Raw genomic sequence first — 12,602 nt, 5'->3', positions numbered from 1 at the left:
AATATGACAGGAATTCTTATCTACTTTTCCTAATAGGCCACTTTCTGGTTATCTAAGAACCAGATCCTAACACACTGAAAGTCTGAAGCTGCCAAAGAATTTCATCTGAAAATTAGTTCCATGCAATTTTAAGATACCTATTCTGAGGGCCCCAGGATCCTTCAGAAAATAAAAAGACAATCTGAGCAGCTGATGGGAATGCACGCAACATACATGTCTTAGTCCTGCATAGTCTCCAAAGTCAGCATCTTGCTGTCACTTGGCAAATAATTATGTAGCATGAACTATATTAGACAAGATAGTAGCAACAAGAGATTCAAACTCAACATTCACAACCAAGAGAGACTGACATGCAAGCTTCTAACTACATCTAATGTATGTAAATATCAGAAAGGCATGTTTACAAGGTACACAGAGCTCAGTTGCAGAAATGGTAGAGGGTAAAGTCAGAAATCACATCTTCTTGATAATTGCTGCATGTTTCGTGTGGGTTGGGTCGGCCAAAAAGTTCCTTTGGTTGTAAGTAACAATAAAGACATTTTTAAGGGGTTAGGGAGTATGTGGCTTCCCTGGTGGCTCATCTAGCAAAAAATCTGCCTGCAATTCAAGAGACCCAGGCTTGATCTCTGGGTTGGGAAAATCCCTTGGAGAAGGGAATGGCAACCCACAGCACTGTTCTTACCTGGATAATCCCATAGACAGAGGAGACTGGCAGGTTGCAGTCCATGGGGTCACAAAAATCAGACATGACTGAGAAACTTCCATTTTACTTTCACTTAAAGACATTTTTCATTTTCACAAAGAATTTTATTGAACAACATATTTACCATTTTGTTCCACTATCTTCTGCCATTTTTCAGACAACTTCATAATTCTATCTTCCCAAAACTTTTCAACTTTTTGAGCAAAGAACTGTTCTAGGTACGTTTTATAGTCTTCCAGGGAATTGAAATCTTTTCCATTAAAAGAATTCTATTAAGACTGAAATAAGTGGAAATCCAAAGGTGCAATGTTTGATGAATACCACAGATGAATCAAAACTTCTCAGCCAAGTGGTAACATTTTTTGTATGATCATCAAAGAAACGTGATCTTGTGTTATCGTGATGGAAGATTATGCATTTTCTGTTGACTAATTCCAGATGCCTTTCATTGAGTGCTGCTTTCAGTTGCCGGAATTTGGAGCACTACTTGTTGGAATTCATCATTTGGTTTTCCAGAAGGAGCTCATGATAGAAGACTCCCTTCCAATCCCATCATATACACAACATCAACTTTTTTGGATGAAGACTGGTTTTTGTTGTGGTTGGTGGTGGTTCATTTGCAGGCCCCACAGGCTCTTCCATTCCACCTTATTGTACAGTATCCACTTGTTGTTGCTTGTCACAATTTTTTCAAAACTGGAGCATTTTCCTTATGTGTAAGCGGGGAGTGGCATGCAGAAATATGATCAAGTAAGTGTCTGTTGTTGTTGTTGTGTTGTTTTTGGCTTAACTTGTGTGGAACCCAAACAACAAAGCACGTAACATAAGCAAGTTGATGTGAGTGATTTTTAACCTTTGATTTGGATAGTTTGAGTATGTCAGCTATCTCCCATGAGGTATAACATTATTTGTTCACAATGTCTCTATTGCGACATTGGGTAGACATGGTCTACCCAACCATGAAGCATTGCCAAGTGAGACACCTCCAGCCCAAAACTTCGCAAACCACTTTTGACATGTTTGCTCAGTCACATTAACTTCCCCATACACTGCACAAATCTTTTTTTTTTTTTGCATTTCAGTTGTGTTTTTACCTTTCTTGAAGTAATACAGCATAGCATACCAAAAATCTTACTCTTTACTTCCATTTTCAATATTAAAACAGTGCTGCCCAGAAGTTTACCAATTTTGATTTTTTTTTTTTTTAATGCAGGCTACTATGACAATATAGGACAGAAATGGTAAGGACTAAACAGAAGCAGAAGAGATTGGGAAGAGGTGGTAAGAATACCTGGAAGAACTGTACAAGAAAGGCTTAAAGATGCAGATAACCATGATGGTGTTGTCATGCACCTAGAGCTGGGCATCGTGAAGTGTGAAGTCAAATGGGCCTTAGGAAGCATTACTATGAACAAAGCTAGTGGAGGTGATGGAATTACAGCTGAGGTATTTCTAATCCTAAAAGATGATGCTGTTAAACTGCTGTAATCAGTATTCCAGCAAATTTCGAAAACACAGCAGTGGCCACAGGATTGGAAAAGGTCAATTTTCATTCCAATCCCAAAGAAGGACAATGACAAAGAATGTTCAAACTACCATACAGTTGCACTCACTTCACATTCTAGCAAGGTAATGCTCAAAATCCCTCAAGCTAGGCTTCAGCAGTACATGAACCAAGAATTTCCAGATGTACAAGCTGGGTTTGAAAAAGGCAGAGGAACCAGAGATCAAATTGTCAACATTCTTTGGATTATTGAGAAAGCAAGGAGTTCTAAAAAACATCTCCTTCTCCATTGACTACTCTAAGCCTTTGACTGTGTGGATCACAACAAACTGTGGAAAATTCTTAAAGAGACAGGAATACCAGACCACCTTACCTGTCTCCTGAGAAGCCTGTATGCAGGTAAAGAAGCAACAATTGGAACCTTACACAAAACAACAGACTGGTTCAAAATTGGGAAAGGAGTACAACAAGACTGTATATTGTCACCCTCATTATTTAACTTCTATAAAGGGTACATCACACAAAATTCCAGGCTGGAATCAAGATTTCCAGGAGAAATATCAACAACCTCAGATACTCAGGTGATACCACTCTAATGGCAGAGGACTAAAGAGCCTCCTAATGAGGGTGAAAGAGGAGAGTGAAAAAGCTGGCTTAAAATTCAACAGTAAAAAAACTAAGATCATGGTATGCTGTTCCATCACTTTATGGCAAATAGAAGGGAAAAAGGTGGAAGCAGTAACAGATTTCATTTTGGGGGCTCGAAAATCACTGCAGATGGTGACTGCAGCCATGAAATTAAAAGACAGTTGCTTATTAGAAGGAAAGCTATGATAAACCTAAACAGTGCATTAAAAAGCAGAGATGTCAAAGCTATGGTTTTTCCAGTAGTCGTGTATGGATGTGAGACTTGGACCATAAAGAAAGCTGAGCTCCAAAGAATTGATGCTTTCGAGTTGTGGTGCTGGAGAAGACTCTGGAGATTCCTTTGGATTACAAAGAAATCAAATCAGTCAATCCTAAAGGAAATCAACCCTGAATATTCTTTGGAGGGACTGTTGCTGAAGCTGAAACTCCAGTACTTTGTCTACCTGATGCGAAGAGCAAATTCATTGGAAAAGACCTTGATGCGGGGAAAGATTGAAGACAAAAAGAGAAGAGGGCAGCAGAGGATGAGATGGTTAGATAGCATCACCAGCTCAATGGATTTGAATTTGAACAAACTCTGGGAAATAGTGGAGGTGTGCTGCAGTCCGTTGGGTCTCAAAGAGTCTGACATGACTTAGCAACTGAACAGCTAAGAGAGTTGTCACAATACAATCTAACAAAATTATTTTGAATAAAGTTAAAGACAAATAAGTATCATTAGACTCACCTTATGCAAAAACACTAATAAACTTTTGGACCAATCCAATATCTATTTAACATGCACATTTCTTTCTATCCTTTTACACATATACTTTTTGTTCCCTATGTCCTGTTTTTCCAACCAAAGAAAAAGTTTTGAGGACAGTGCTGTGCCTTACAAAGGCAATGTCAATAAATCTAGGCAAGAATAAATGTTCCCCTGATATCACCAAATAACTGACTTGCTGCTCCTAGACTGTTGATCTATGCTTTAGACATCCCTATGTCTAACTGGTAAAATGATCATAATAATACTGCTCCCACGCCATGCTACACACTAGAGATACTGTATGGAGTTGCAAGTTAATCATGTCTCTATGTGGCTTAAGAGCCAGATAAAATACATATATACAAGCAAGGTATAATTCAAAGTACAAAGGTAGGTCGTGTCATTTTTCTCATCTCTGAAACTAAAGGTAGAAAGAAATGAGTCAAATACATCCATTCTTTTTTTGTAAGAAGTTGAGATCAAATAGTATAATCAAATACTCAGAGCCAGTTATCTTCCCTTTTTGGTTCAAATACTGTATTGATTCTCATTTTTTTAGAAAATGAAGTGTTGTTTTTATCTAATACAGTGCTTCTCAACACTTACTGTGAATCAGAATTACCTGAAGGAATTACTGATGTTTGAGACCCATATTGATTTAATTGGTCTTAATAATAAATGCCCTGGGTGCTTCTAATATGCAACCAGCATTGATAATCACTGATCCAATAGAAAGGCCATGCTCCATAAAGTGACCGTGATACTTACAAAGTCCTATCCTCTTAGGTTTTGTTTTGTCGTTGTTCAGCCACTAAGTCATATCTGATTCCTTGTGACTCCACGTCAGGCTTCCCTGACCTTCATTATCTCCCGGGGTTTGCTCAATTTCATGTCCATTGAATCAGTGATGCTATATAACCATCTCATCCTCTGCTGCCCCCCTCTCCTTTTGCCTTCGATCTTTCCCAATATCGAAAAGACCCATCAGGGTCTTTTCCAATGAGTTGGCTTTTCCCATTAGATGGCTAAAGTACTGGAACTTCAGTTTCAGCAATAGCCCCTCCAGTGAATATTCAGGATTGATTTCCTCCTAGGATTGACTGGTTGGATCTCCTTTCAGCCCAAGGGACTCTCAAAAGTCTTCTCTAGCACCACAGTTTGAAAGCATCAGTTCTTCTGTGTTCAGCCACTTCTATGGTCCAACTCTCATATCCATACACGACTACTGGAAAGACCATAGGTTTGACTATACAGACCTCTTACGTTCAGTTCAGTTCTGTTCAGTTCAGTCGCTCAGTCGTGTCCGACTCTTTGAGACCCCATGAATCGCAGCACATCAGGCCTCCCTGCCCATCACAAACTCCCAGAGTTTACTCAAACTCATGTCCATCAAGTCAGTGATGCCATCCACCCATCTCATCCTCTGCCGTCCCCTTCTCCTCCTGCCCCCAGTCCTTCCCAGCATCAGGGTCTTTTCCAGTGAGTCAACTCTTCGCATGAGGTGGCCAAAGTACTGGAGTTTCTGATGTTAGGTAGCATTAAAGAAGTTGTACCTACCTAAAGAAATTGTACCAACAGAGGTGATAACCACAGTAAATTGTAGTAATTTCTGGAGTTTGGGGGTAATTCTGGAAATGTAAAAACTGGGAGTTTCTTCCAATGATGTTATGAAAAGACCACCAACCAGATTGTTAAGAAGACTAATTTCTAAGCTTATTTTGGAATGTTATCTAATCTTTCTGACCTGCAGATATCACTTGCAAAAAAGGAAAGGTATCTCTAAGGACCAAGCCAGCTGTAGGATTCTCTCCATTTTTTATTCCAGGACACAAGAGAGTCCCAATAGGTCAGTGAGAACATACTGCTAACAGTCAGAGTAGGGTGTGAAAGCTATTCTTAAATGTAAGACAGGCATGCATGTGTGTTCAGTCGTGTCCAACTCTTTGCGACCCCATGGACTGTAGTCTGCCAGGCTCCTCTGTCCATGGAGCTTTTCAGGCAAGAATACTGGAGTGGGTTGCCATGCCCTCCTCCAGGGGATCTTTCCAACCCAGGGATGGAACCCGCGTCTCCTGTGTCTCCTGCGTTGGCAGGCGGATTCTTTACCACTGGGAAGCCCAAATGTAAGAAAGACATTAGAGGAAATAGGGGTTAGTTTGCTTGATCTGCTCTGTAGGGTATAGTGAGCCCCAAACAGCCCAGATAATGGGGAAGCAGATGTCAGCTTAATATAATGGAACCTAAGATGGAGGAAATGGCAACCTACTGCAGTATTCTTGCCTGGAAAACTCCATGGACAGAAGCGCTTGGAGGGCTACAGTCCAAAGAGTTTCAAAGAGTTGGACACCACTGAGCAACTAAGGATGCATGCATGCGTTAATAAAAACATTTTTTAAAATAAGATGATTTCATGATTGAACCTAAGATGAACACAGATCTTCTTAAATAGTAAGGAGCTTGCTGGCCTGAGAAGAGCTCCAGAAAAGGTTGTGTACCCTTATTGTTCACATCCCTTGTGCATAACCTGTGAACTTCTTGAGGTCAAGGACTCTGCATTATATCTCCATATCTTCACTAAATAAAATTGTACCTGGAGCCCAGTGTATGTCCAGTAAGGGTTAGTGGAATGTAAAAAATATTTAACAATATGACACAGAGCCAATTGGTCAGAATGGACACTGACACGTGGCTTTGCTCAGCTAGTTGATATTGCTTTAGTTTTTTGATCCTTTGGAAGTTCTGGAAGGACAGGATAATAGAGTGAAAGGTATGAGGTGAGTTTGGAACAATAGTTATTTAAAAATTCTAATATTTTGGCACCATTATCCTATCCATGCATATTAGATGAACATTGGTTTTATATCATGAAAAATGAATTGATGAGTGAATCAATCAGTAAGAGTTACAGTAGAGAGATAGAAAATGGTAAACTTGGACTCTAGTCCTGTTCTGCCAGTAACTGACTGGGTAAAGCTGAATACATTATTTCAGCCACCCTCTACCTTAGTTTCTTCATATATAAACTGAGAACTATAATCTTACCCTAAGATTATAATCAATTAGGGCTTCCCTGATAGCTCAGTTGGTAAAGAATCAGCCCGCAATACAGGAGACCCTGGTTCGATTCCTGGGTCGAGAAGTTCGACTGGAAAAGGGATAGGCTACCCACTCCAGTGTTCTTGGGCTTCCCTTGCGGCTCGGCTGGTAAAGAATCCGCCTGTAGTGCGGGAGACCTGGGTTCAATCCCTGGGTTGGGAAGATCCCCTGGAGAAGGGATAAGCTACCCAATCCAGTATTCTGGCATGGAGAATTCCATGGACTGTGTAGTCCATGGGGTCGCAAAGAGTTGGACACGACTGAGCAACTTTCACTTCACTTCACTTCAAGGTATCAGTCATCATGAGGCTTCCAGGAGATATCAGATACAAAGTTACATCGCAAAGCTAAATAATTCTGTTCAAATACTGGTTTTGAATATGATGTGGGCATTTAAATGACACCATTCAGACGAAGCCTAATTCTACTCCCTCTGAGGTTCACAGGACATTTTTCTCTTCTAAGAAGTGAGAAGGCAATTTTTACTCCTGGTCACTCTCACCCCAGCCCCATTTTGGAAAGAGTTTGTAAACTCTCCAGTGGCTTCCCCTGATGCTACTGTTGTTGCTAAGCAACAAAGAGCTAAGCAGGAGCAAAACATAATTGTCCCAGGAAGGGAATTCCAGGTCTGACAAATGACTGGATTGTAGTTTTGGAATCTTTGCCTTCTTGGATGCAAGAAATTCACTACAGGAAGATTTCTTATCACAGGGTTCCTTCTGCAGATGCTCCAAGAGGGCAGCTTTCACTACTTGAAATGTGGGGGAAGGAGCATTCTTCCGGGTCCCTGGCATACTTTTTGTCACTGCGATTTCAGAGAGCCCCACATCTGCAGCAAGATTTGGAATGTTCCCAATTCCTAACCGAGCCTTAGGAGCCCAGCTATAAGAAATTTATGTGTATATCACTGTGTATGGCGCAGGAGCTGAAAGGAGATCGGGAGGAATACTACAGGTGATGCAAAGTCTTCATTGCCCCTAAAACCTCACCTACTTCGTCTAAAACAGACAGAGGTATGCACAGAAAGGAGTTGTAAGGACTGCTTGTTTATATTGAGAGGAATTTATTGAAAGGATACAGAGGAACCTCATGGAAGGCAAATACAGGAAGTATACCAGGCCTTGTGGAATCTGGGAAGTTGCCAGGCAGTTCTTCTCTCTCTTACTCTCCAGGTTTACACTGTCTCTTGTCTGTGCCTTTTTTATCTATTGATTTCACCCTTTCAGAGACAAAGGTCAAGGGCGGTGAAAGGGAACCTGCTTGAGGAAGCAGAAACAAATTCCTCGAAGTTACCACCCTAGTTAGTAGAACTGGGCTTTGAAACTCAGTAGTCTGATTCCAGAGCCTACTCTCTTATTCACAGACCCACAGAGCTGCTCTATTGCAGTATTGCCTAGTCAAGAAGCAGCGCAGAGACACCTGGATGTTCCTTAAATCACTTCTTTAGAATGAATTGAATGAGCTTGTTGATTTCAGCCTTCTAAATAAACACAATCACAGTAACATTAAACCTTTGAATTATAGAGCTGGAGAGTCCATTAAAGATCATTTGGACCAAGAAATTCACTTAAGAGAGGAGAGAAAACTGAGCACCAGAAAGATAAACTAATAAATTTCCCAAATTTCGAGGCAGGTGACAAAGCCAGGTTTTGAAACCAGAACATTATACTCAGCTACCAGGGCTTAATTGTATCCTCTGCAAACCAACTCAGACTATGAAAAAGAGAACTAAGAATTAGGAGCTTCCCTGGTTGCTCAGTGGTAAAGAATTCTCCTGCCAGTGCAGGAGACACAGGTTCTATCCCTGATCCAGGAAGATTCCACATGCCACAGAGCAACTAAGCCCATGCACCACAAAAATTGAGCCTGTGCTCTAAAACCCAAGAGCCACAACTATGGAACCCACGTACTGCAGCTACTGAAGCCTGCATGCCCTGGAGCCTGTGCTCCACTATAAGAGAAGCCACTGCAATGAGAGGCTCACGCACCACAACTAGTGAGTAGCCACTTCTCACCGCAACTAGAGAAAGTCTGCAGACAGCAATGAAGACCCAGCACAGCAACAAATAATAAATAAATAAAATTATCTTAAAGAAAAGAACTAGAACGTTCACCAAATGACATACCCATTAACCTTCAAAATAGGGAGATTTGGGCATGCTCTCTTTTAGAAAATAATTTAGCATATACTTTTGTGATTGTCTATTTTTTACTCCAAATTATAGACCAGAGAAAATAGGTTGAATAGGGTTGAATCCTTCACGGTTAGACTGATATTCTCTCAGAAATTATTTTAACTTTTGTCTTGAAATAATTGAGAGTGAGAAGGTGTATTAGAGGGAAAAGTAGAAGAAATATATATTTTGAGAAGTTAAAAATAAGAAATTATATGTGGGGTATTTCTGAAAACAATTGGTAACACAAAAGCAGGAATCCTGGCTCAGATAGTAAAGAATCTGCCTGCAATGATGGAGACACAGGAGGTGCAATCTCACTCTCTGGGTCAGGAAGATCCCCTACTAAAGGAAATGGCAACTCAGTCCAGTATACTTGCCTGGAAAATCCCATGGACAGAGGAGTCTGGTGGACTACAGTCCATGGGGTCACAAAGAGTTGGATACAGCTAAGTGGCTAACACGCACACACAAAGCAAAATCAATTATTTGATGTCATATGTTCATATTGAAAGATATAGGATTCATCCATTCAACCTACAAGTTACTGGGTACAGGGCATAATGAAAAGGACTGTGAGATGTAAAAAGAAGGGTAATATACCATCTCAACATGGTAGACATTCTCAATCTAGGCATGATCTCACAAGCTTTAGTTTCCAATCTGCAGAGAAGTTGATTCAAGATCATTCTAAATTCAATCAGAAATAATGATCAAGTATAACAACTTACAATTTTGCTTATCCAGACCCTCAGTTAGTTTTACCAAGTGATCACTTTCTGAGCATCTCAAATAGTATTATAAATAAACAAGTTCCCTTGTAGAAAATATTTAGGTACCTGTAGGTGATTATATAGTCTATAATCAATCTATATCATCTACTGTTAAAACTAGAAAAAAACTGGTATCTAGGATGATCATCAAGCCCTGAGACTTTCTTCAATCAATTAAATTATATGTGTCTGTGTATGTATTTCCATTCTAGCCCTCAGCTTCTCAACAGTGAATTCCTGTTCATTAGATAAGAAGATATCTAATACAAAAGATTACATAATAATACAAAATATTATTATATAATATAAAATAATATATTGTTTTATTATTATATTAATATATAATATTATACATTATATAATATTTAAAAGATTATTATATAATACAAAAGATTATACTAAGATACAAAATACTAAGTACAGTGGTTATTGGGATGGTAAATAGGAAGATGGAAATAGTTTCCATTTATCTAATGTACCTAGATTATCTTTTTTTCTTAATTGAAGTTTAGTTGTTTTACAATGTTATGTTAGGTATTAAATTCAGATATACAGCAAAAGTTATATATATAGTTATATATATATTATGTATATATATATATGTTCTTTTTCAGATTCTTTTCCATTATAGGTTATTACAAGATATTGAATATAGTTCCCTGTGCTATACAGTAGGTCCTTGTTGTTTATAAATTTTATATATAGCAGTGTAGGATTATTTTTGTCTTCTGTATGAACTCTCATTTCTTCAGGTAACCCACAACTCTGCTTATGGTGGTATACCATCCTTTGGAGGTTATGTCTATTTGTTTTTGCTGTTCAGTCACTAAGTCATGTCCAACTCTCTGTGACCCCATGGACCACAGCATACAATGCTTCCCTGTGCTTCGCTGTCTCCTGGAGTTTGATCAAATTCATTTCCATTAGGTTGGTGATACCATCTAATCATCTCATCCTCTGCTGCTCTCTTCTCCTTTTGCCTTCAATCTTTCCCAGCATCAGGGTCTTTTCCAAGGAGTCAGCTTTTTGCATCAGATGGCCAAAGTATTGGAGCTTCAGCACCAGTCCTTCCAATGAATATTCAGAGCTGATTTCCTTTAGGATTGACTGATTTGATGTCCTTGCTGCCCAAGGGACTCTCAAGAGTCCCACACCACAATTCAAAAGCATCAATTCTTTGGCACTCAGTCTTCTTTATGGTCCAATGCTCACATCCATACATGACTACTGGAAAAACCATAGCTTTGACTATATGAACCTTTGTCAGCAAAGTGAAGTCTTTGCTTTTTAATATACTATCTAGGTTTGTCATAACTTTCCTTCCAAAGAGCAAGCATCTCTTAATTTCATGGCTGCAGTCACCATCCAGAGTGACTTTGGAGTCCGAGAAAATAAAATCTGTCACTGCTTCCACAGTGATAGATTATTATTTGTATCTAATGTCTTATCCATGGGAGCAACCTGTGTGTAGTTGCAGAGTTGTGACACATAATACAATTATCTCAAACTAACACACTCAAGTTTGGAAGAACAAAGGAGAAAGGAAATGAGCAAATTAATAAAATTTAACTTTGTTTAACCTTAGTGCATAAGATAAAGCATTCACTTGATTATATAGTGTTCTTTAAGTAAAGGTGCCTCCCTGTGAAACTGGTACCAAAGTATTTTCTCTAGTGTCAGACGCAAGATTGATAAAAGTCAATCCTACTTCTTATCTAAAGATTCACATATTTATTAGTTGTGTCAGGATAGGTGTGAAAAGGGTCAGAGCTCAGTGCTATATCTGTTCAGAAGGTGTGGCAGACTGTGGGGGAAGCCCCTAAAAGCAGTGGACCAGCCATATAGGCAGGGCAAGCTTCCAGCAGAGATATCAGTGTTTAGTCATAGCTTCTATAAAGGGACGAGGGTAAAGTTGTAGATGTGCCAGCAGGTAGGCAGGCGATAAAAATGAATACACAGCAGCAAACACTGCAGGTAACATCTGCAAGGTCTGTTCATGGCCTGGGAGGAAAAGGAGGTTGTCAGAGTAAGAAGGGAACCCAGATCTGGACCCAGATGAAGTCAGGTCATTAGAAATGGTGGTCATAATAGAAATTAAAGCAAAAGTAAAGTCTTCTGAATCCACTGGAGTACAATGATGCCCAAGAAGTTATCTCTGAAACTCAAAGAGGGACTCTGGCAGTCATATTGGAGCACTGGTGGGGCAGTGAGTCCTGTCAAATGTTATTACAGAAATAGACTGTCTTGGGAAGAATCAAATACTCAGCATCAAGTCATGTCATGCTGCCCCAACACCACTAGCACTAAGTGAAGTCGCTCAGTCGTGTCCAACTCTTTGTGACCCCATGGAATGTAGCCTACCAGGCTCCTCCATCCATGGAATTTTCCAGACAAGAGTACTGGAGTGGGTTGCCATTTTCTTCTCCAGGGGATCTTCCCAACCCAGGGTTTGAACCTGGGTCTCCCGCATTGCAGGCAGACACTTTACCTTTTGAGCTACCAGGGAAGCTAGCACAATGATTGGGTTCTAAGCATCACCCTCTTGGTTCAAGAAGAGACTGGAGAGACTACTTAAGTTCATTCATAAAGCAGATTGCTTTGATGCCTGGAATGGGTTGAACTTTTATGCAGAAATCAATTTATCTGCAGTGGAAAGGTGAGGAAGATATCAGCAGAAGAACTGAGGTGGCAGAGTGAGAGATGTTGTTAAAAAGGTCCTTAAAGGGTGTAAAGACAATTTACTTTATATTGGGAAACAGCTTCTACTCAGGTTCTAGCTTTTAGTTTGTTAAAGAGTAAATTTTAAAAACTTGTGAACTTAGAAAAAATTAGGATTATTATCTAATTGAATGTGGATTAGTATGAATACAAGTGTTCTGTTTTACCCAACAGATTTTAAGTAAGTCAGGAAGAGAAACGAGCATTTGCTTCAGCATTTTCAAAATATTTATTGAAT

Source organism: Muntiacus reevesi, chromosome 4, assembly GCF_963930625.1.
Source record: "Muntiacus reevesi chromosome 4, mMunRee1.1, whole genome shotgun sequence".
Taxonomy (NCBI): Eukaryota; Metazoa; Chordata; class Mammalia; order Artiodactyla; family Cervidae; genus Muntiacus; species Muntiacus reevesi.
This window is presented reverse-complemented; position numbering follows the sequence as displayed.